Genomic DNA, 7,720 nt, shown 5'->3' with positions numbered 1-7,720 from the left:
GTTTGTATTTGTGTTTGTATGTTTGTCTCTGTGTGTGTGCGTGTTTGTTTGTTTTTTGTGTCTGTGTAGGTGTTTTTGTGTCTGTGTGTGCGTTTGTTTGTATTTGTGTGTGTATGTTTGTCTCTGTGTGCGTGTGTGCGTGTTTGTTTGTTTTTTGTGTCTGTGTAGGTGTTTTTGTGTCTGTGTGTGCGTTTGTTTGTATTTGTGTTTGTATGTTTGTCTCTGTGTGTGTGCGTGTTTGTTTGTTTTTTGTGCCTGTGTAGGTGTTTTTGTGTCTGTGTGTGCGTTTGTTTGTATTTGTGTTTGTATGTTTGTCTCTGTGTGCGTGTGTGCGTGTTTGTTTGTTTTTTGTGTCTGTGTAGGTGTTTTTGTGTCTGTGTGTGCGTTTGTTTGTATTTGTGTTTGTATGTTTGTCTCTGTGTGTGTGCGTGTTTGTTTGTTTTTTGTGTCTGTGTAGGTGTTTTTGTGTCTGTGTGTGCGTTTGTTTGTATTTGTGTGTGTGTAGGTGTTTTTGTGTCTGTGTGTGCGTTTGTATTTGTGTTTGTATGTTTGTGTCTGTGTGTGTGCGTGTTTGTTTGTTTTTTGTGTCTGTGTAGGTGTTTTTGTGTCTGTGTGTGCGTTTGTATTTGTGTTTGTATGTTTGTGTCTGTGTGTGTGCGTGTTTGTTTGTTTTTTGTGTCTGTGTAGGTGTTTTTGTGTCTGTGTGTGCGTTTGTTTGTATTTGTGTTTGTATGTTTGTCTCTGTGTGTGTGCGTGTTTGTTTGTTTTTTGTGCCTGTGTAGGTGTTTTTGTGTCTGTGTGTGCGTTTGTTTGTATTTGTGTTTGTATGTTTGTCTCTGTGTGCGTGTGTGCGTGTTTGTTTGTTTTTTGTGTCTGTGTAGGTGTTTTTGTGTCTGTGTGTGCGTTTGTTTGTATTTGTGTTTGTATGTTTGTCTCTGTGTGTGTGCGTGTTTGTTTGTTTTTTGTGTCTGTGTAGGTGTTTTTGTGTCTGTGTGTGCGTTTGTTTGTATTTGTGTGTGTGTAGGTGTTTTTGTGTCTGTGTGTGCGTTTGTATTTGTGTTTGTATGTTTGTGTCTGTGTGTGTGCGTGTTTGTTTGTTTTTTGTGTCTGTGTAGGTGTTTTTGTGTCTGTGTGTGCGTTTGTATTTGTGTTTGTATGTTTGTGTCTGTGTGTGTGCGTGTTTGTTTGTTTTTTGTGTCTGTGTAGGTGTTTTTGTGTCTGTGTGTGCGTTTGTATTTGTGTTTGTATGTTTGTGTCTGTGTGTGTGCGTGTTTGTTTGTTTTTTGTGTCTGTGTAGGTGTTTTTGTGTCTGTGTGTGCGTTTGTTTGTATTTGTGTGTGTATGTTTGTGTCTGTGTGTGTGCGTGTTTGTTTGTTTTTTGTGTCTGTGTAGGTGTTTTTGTGTCTGTGTGTGCGTTTGTTTGTATTTGTGTGTGTAAGTTTGTCTCTGTGTGTGTGCGTGTTTGTTTGTTTTTTGTGTCTGTGTAGGTGTTTTTGTGTCTGTGTGTGCGTTTGTATTTGTGTTTGTATGTTTGTCTCTGTGTGTGTGCGTGTTTGTTTGTTTTTTGTGTCTGTGTAGGTGTTTTTGTGTCTGTGTGTGCGTTTGTTTGTATTTGTGTGTGTAAGTTTGTCTCTGTGTGTGTGCGTGTTTGTTTGTTTTTTGTGTCTGTGTAGGTGTTTTTGTGTCTGTGTGTGCGTTTGTATTTGTGTTTGTATGTTTGTCTCTGTGTGTGTGCGTGTTTGTTTGTTTTTTGTGTCTGTGTAGGTGTTTTTGTGTCTGTGTGTGCGTTTGTTTTATTTGTGTTTGTATGTTTGTCTCTGTGTGTGTGTGTGCGTGTTTGTTTGTTTTTTGTGTCTGTGTAGGTGTTTTTGTGTCTGTGTGTGCGTTTGTATTTGTGTTTGTATGTTTGTCTCTGTGTGTGTGCGTGTTTGTTTGTTTTTTGTGTCTGTGTAGGTGTTTTTGTGTCTGTGTGTGCGTTTGTTTGTATTTGTGTTTGTATGTTTGTCTCTGTGTGTGTGTGTGCGTGTTTGTTTGTTTTTTGTGTCTGTGTAGGTGTTTTTGTGTCTGTGTGTGCGTTTGTTTGTATTTGTGTTTGTATGTTTGTCTCTGTGTGTGTGCGTGTTTGTTTGTTTTTTGTGTCTGTGTAGGTGTTTTTGTGTCTGTGTGTGCGTTTGTTTGTATTTGTGTGTGTGTAGGTGTTTTTGTGTCTGTGTGTGCGTTTGTATTTGTGTTTGTATGTTTGTGTCTGTGTGTGTGCGTGTTTGTTTGTTTTTTGTGTCTGTGTAGGTGTTTTTGTGTCTGTGTGTGCGTTTGTATTTGTGTTTGTATGTTTGTGTCTGTGTGTGTGCGTGTTTGTTTGTTTTTTGTGTCTGTGTAGGTGTTTTTGTGTCTGTGTGTGCGTTTGTATTTGTGTTTGTATGTTTGTGTCTGTGTGTGTGCGTGTTTGTTTGTTTTTTGTGTCTGTGTAGGTGTTTTTGTGTCTGTGTGTGCGTTTGTTTGTATTTGTGTGTGTATGTTTGTGTCTGTGTGTGTGCGTGTTTGTTTGTTTTTTGTGTCTGTGTAGGTGTTTTTGTGTCTGTGTGTGCGTTTGTTTGTATTTGTGTGTGTAAGTTTGTCTCTGTGTGTGTGCGTGTTTGTTTGTTTTTTGTGTCTGTGTAGGTGTTTTTGTGTCTGTGTGTGCGTTTGTATTTGTGTTTGTATGTTTGTCTCTGTGTGTGTGCGTGTTTGTTTGTTTTTTGTGTCTGTGTAGGTGTTTTTGTGTCTGTGTGTGCGTTTGTTTGTATTTGTGTGTGTAAGTTTGTCTCTGTGTGTGTGCGTGTTTGTTTGTTTTTTGTGTCTGTGTAGGTGTTTTTGTGTCTGTGTGTGCGTTTGTATTTGTGTTTGTATGTTTGTCTCTGTGTGTGTGCGTGTTTGTTTGTTTTTTGTGTCTGTGTAGGTGTTTTTGTGTCTGTGTGTGCGTTTGTTTGTATTTGTGTTTGTATGTTTGTCTCTGTGTGTGTGTGTGCGTGTTTGTTTGTTTTTTGTGTCTGTGTAGGTGTTTTTGTGTCTGTGTGTGCGTTTGTTTGTATTTGTGTTTGTATGTTTGTCTCTGTGTGTGTGCGTGTTTGTTTGTTTTTTGTGCCTGTGTAGGTGTTTTTGTGTCTGTGTGTGCGTTTGTTTGTATTTGTGTTTGTATGTTTGTCTCTGTGTGCGTGTGTGCGTGTTTGTTTGTTTTTTGTGTCTGTGTAGGTGTTTTTGTGTCTGTGTGTTCGTTTGTATTTGTGTTTGTATGTTTGTCTCTGTGTGTGTGCGTGTTTGTTTGTTTTTTGTGTCTGTGTAGGTGTTTTTGTGTCTGTGTGTGCGTTTGTTTGTATTTGTGTTTGTATGTTTGTCTCTGTGTGTGTGCGTGTTTGTTTGTTTTTTGTGTCTGTGTAGGTGTTTTTGTGTCTGTGTGTGCGTTTGTTTGTATTTGTGTGTGTATGTTTGTCTCTGTGTGTGTGCGTGTTTGTTTGTTTTTTGTGTCTGTGTAGGTGTTTTTGTGTCTGTGTGTGCGTTTGTATTTGTGTTTGTATGTTTGTCTCTGTTTGTGTGCGCGTGTTTGTTTGTTTTTTGTGTCTGTGTAGGTGTTTTTGTGTCTGTGTGTGCATTTGTTTGTATTTGTGTTTGTATGTTTGTCTCTGTGTGTGTGCGTGTTTGTTTGTTTTTTGTGTCTGTGTAGGTGTTTTTGTGTCTGTGTGTGCATTTGTTTGTATTTGTGTTTGTATGTTTGTCTCTGTGTGCGTGTGTGCGTGTTTGTTTGTTTTTTGTGTCTGTGTAGGTGTTTTTGTGTCTGTGTGTGCGTTTGTTTGTATTTGTGTTTGTATGTTTGTCTCTGTGTGTGTGCGTGTTTGTTTGTTTTTTGTGTCTGTGTAGGTGTTTTTGTGTCTGTGTGTGCGTTTGTTTGTATTTGTGTGTGTATGTTTGTCTCTGTGTGCGTGTGTGCGTGTTTGTTTGTTTTTTGTGTCTGTGTAGGTGTTTTTGTGTCTGTGTGTGCGTTTGTTTGTATTTGTGTTTGTATGTTTGTCTCTGTGTGTGTGCGTGTTTGTTTGTTTTTTGTGTCTGTGTAGGTGTTTTTGTGTCTGTGTGTGCGTTTGTTTGTATTTGTGTGTGTATGTTTGTCTCTGTGTGTGTGCGTGTTTGTTTGTTTTTTGTGTCTGTGTAGGTGTTTTTGTGTCTGTGTGTGCGTTTGTATTTGTGTTTGTATGTTTGTCTCTGTTTGTGTGCGTGTTTGTTTGTTTTTTGTGTCTGTGTAGGTGTTTTTGTGTCTGTGTGTGCATTTGTTTGTATTTGTGTTTGTATGTTTGTCTCTGTGTGCGTGTGTGCGTGTTTGTTTGTTTTTTGTGTCTGTGTAGGTGTTTTTGTGTCTGTGTGTGCGTTTGTTTGTATTTGTGTTTGTATGTTTGTCTCTGTGTGTGTGCGTGTTTGTTTGTTTTTTGTGTCTGTGTAGGTGTTTTTGTGTCTGTGTGTGCGTTTGTTTGTATTTGTGTGTGTATGTTTGTGTCTGTGTGTGTGCGTGTTTGTTTGTTTTTTGTGTCTGTGTAGGTGTTTTTGTGTCTGTGTGTGCGTTTGTTTGTATTTGTGTGTGTAAGTTTGTCTCTGTGTGTGTGCGTGTTTGTTTGTTTTTTGTGTCTGTGTAGGTGTTTTTGTGTCTGTGTGTGCGTTTGTATTTGTGTTTGTATGTTTGTCTCTGTGTGTGTGCGTGTTTGTTTGTTTTTTGTGTCTGTGTAGGTGTTTTTGTGTCTGTGTGTGCGTTTGTTTGTATTTGTGTGTGTAAGTTTGTCTCTGTGTGTGTGCGTGTTTGTTTGTTTTTTGTGTCTGTGTAGGTGTTTTTGTGTCTGTGTGTGCGTTTGTATTTGTGTTTGTATGTTTGTCTCTGTGTGTGTGCGTGTTTGTTTGTTTTTTGTGTCTGTGTAGGTGTTTTTGTGTCTGTGTGTACGTTTGTTTGTATTTGTGTTTGTATGTTTGTCTCTGTGTGTGTGCGTGTTTGTTTGTTTTTTGTGTCTTTGTAGGTGTTTTTGTGTCTGTGTGTGCGTTTGTTTGTATTTGTGTTTGTATGTTTGTCTCTGTGTGTGTGCTTGTTTGTTTGTTTTTTGTGTCTGTGTAGGTGTTTTTGTGTCTGTGTGTGCGTTTGTATTTGTGTTTGTATGTTTGTCTCTGTGTGTGTGCGTGTTTGTTTGTTTTTTTGTCTGTGTAGGTGTTTTTGTGTCTGTGTGTGCGTTTGTTTGTATTTGTGTTTGTATGTTTGTCTCTGTGTGTGTGTGTGCGTGTTTGTTTGTTTTTTGTGTCTGTGTAGGTGTTTTTGTGTCTGTGTGTGCGTTTGTATTTGTGTTTGTATGTTTGTCTCTGTGTGTGTGCGTGTTTGTTTGTTTTTTGTGCCTGTGTAGGTGTTTTTGTGTCTGTGTGTACGTTTGTTTGTATTTGTGTGTGTATGTTTGTCTCTGTGTGTGTGCGTGTTTGTTTGTTTTTTGTGTCTGTGTAGGTGTTTTTGTGTCTGTGTGTGCGTTTGTTTGTATTTGTGTTTGTATGTTTGTCTCTGTGTGCGTGTGTGCGTGTTTGTTTGTTTTTTGTGTCTGTGTAGGTGTTTTTGTGTCTGTGTGTGCGTTTGTTTGTATTTGTGTTTGTATGTTTGTCTCTGTGTGTGTGTGTGCGTGTTTGTTTGTTTTTTGTGTCTGTGTAGGTGTTTTTGTGTCTGTGTGTGCGTTTGTTTGTATTTGTGTTTGTATGTTTGTCTCTGTGTGTGTGCGTGTTTGTTTTTTTTTTGTGTCTGTGTAGGTGTTTTTGTGTCTGTGTGTGCGTTTGTTTGTATTTGTGTTTGTATGTTTGTCTCTGTGTGCGTGTGTGCGTGTTTGTTTGTTTTTTGTGTGTGTAGGTGTTTTTGTGTCTGTGTGTGCGTTTGTATTTGTGTTTGTATGTTTGTCTCTGTGTGTGTGCGTGTTTGTTTGTTTTTTGTGTCTTTGTAGGTGTTTTTGTGTCTGTGTGTGCGTTTGTTTGTATTTGTGTTTGTATGTTTGTCTCTGTGTGTGTGCGTGTTTGTTTGTTTTTTGTGTCTGTGTAGGTGTTTTTGTGTCTGTGTGTGCGTTTGTATTTGTGTTTGTATGTTTGTCTCTGTGTGTGTGCGTGTTTGTTTGTTTTTTGTGTCTGTGTAGGTGTTTTTGTGTCTGTGTGTGCGTTTGTTTGTATTTGTGTGTGTAAGTTTGTCTCTGTGTGTGTGTGTGCGTGTTTGTTTGTTTTTTGTGTCTGTGTAGGTGTTTTTGTGTCTGTGTGTGCGTTTGTTTGTATTTGTGTTTGTATGTTTGTCTCTGTGTGTGTGCGTGTTTGTTTGTTTTTTGTGTCTTTGTAGGTGTTTTTGTGTCTGTGTGTGCGTTTGTTTGTATTTGTGTTTGTATGTTTGTCTCTGTGTGTGTGCGTGTTTGTTTGTTTTTTGTGTCTGTGTAGGTGTTTTTGTGTCTGTGTGTGCGTTTGTATTTGTGTTTGTATGTTTGTCTCTGTGTGTGTGCGTGTTTGTTTGTTTTTTGTGTCTGTGTAGGTGTTTTTGTGTCTGTGTGTGCGTTTGTTTGTATTTGTGTTTGTATGTTTGTCTCTGTGTGTGTGTGCGTGTTTGTTTGTTTTTTGTGTCTGTGTAGGTGTTTTTGTGTCTGTGTGTGCGTTTGTTTGTATTTGTGTGTGTATGTTTGTCTCTGTGTGCGTGTTTGTTTGTTTTTTGTGTCTGTGTAGGTGTTTTTGTGTCTGTGTGTGCGTTTGTTTGTATTTGTGTTTGTATGTTTGTCTCTGTGTGTGTGCGTGTTTGTTTGTTTTTTGTGTCTGTGTAGGTGTTTTTGTGTCTGTGTGTGCGTTTGTTTGTATTTGTGTTTGTATGTTTGTCTCTGTGTGCGTGTGTGCGTGTTTGTTTGTTTTTTGTGTCTGTGTAGGTGTTTTTGTGTCTGTGTGTGCGTTTGTATTTGTGTTTGTATGTTTGTCTCTGTGTGTGTGCGTGTTTGTTTGTTTGTTTTTTGTGTCTGTGTAGGTGTTTTTGTGTCTGTGTGTGCGTTTGTTTGTATTTGTGTGTGTATGTTTGTCTCTGTGTGTGTGCGTGTTTGTTTGTTTTTTGTGTCTGTGTAGGTGTTTTTGTGTCTGTGTGTGCGTTTGTTTGTATTTGTGTGTGTATGTTTGTCTCTGTATGTGTGCGTGTTTGTTTGTTTTTTGTGTCTGTGTAGGTGTTTTTGTGTCTGTGTGTGCGTTTGTATTTGTGTTTGTATGTTTGTCTCTGTGTGTGTGCGTGTTTGTTTGTTTTTTGTGTCTGTGTAGGTGTTTTTGTGTCTGTGTGTGCGTGTGCGTTTGTATTTGTGTTTGTATGTTTGTCTCTGTGTGTGTGCGTGTTTGTTTGTTTTTTGTGTCTGTGTAGGTGTTTTTGTGTCTGTGTGTGCGTTTGTTTGTATTTGTGTGTGTATGTTTGTCTCTGTGTGTGTGCGTGTTTGTTTGTTTTTTGTGTCTGTGTAGGTGTTTTTGTGTCTGTGTGTGCGTTTGTATTTGTGTTTGTATGTTTGTCTCTGTGTGTGTGCGTGTTTGTTTGTTTTTTGTGTCTGTGTAGGTGTTTTTGTGTCTGTGTGTGCGTTTGTTTGTATTTGTGTTTGTATGTTTGTCTCTGTGTGTGTGTGTGCGTGTGTGTTTGTTTTTTGTGTCTGTGTAGGTGTTTTTGTGTCTGTGTGTGCGTTTGTTTGTATTT

The sequence above is a fragment of the Barbatula barbatula genome (genome assembly GCF_947034865.1).
Source record: "Barbatula barbatula genome assembly, chromosome: 23".
NCBI classification, from domain to species: Eukaryota; Metazoa; Chordata; class Actinopteri; order Cypriniformes; family Nemacheilidae; genus Barbatula; species Barbatula barbatula.
Note: the sequence above shows the minus strand (reverse complement) of the source record.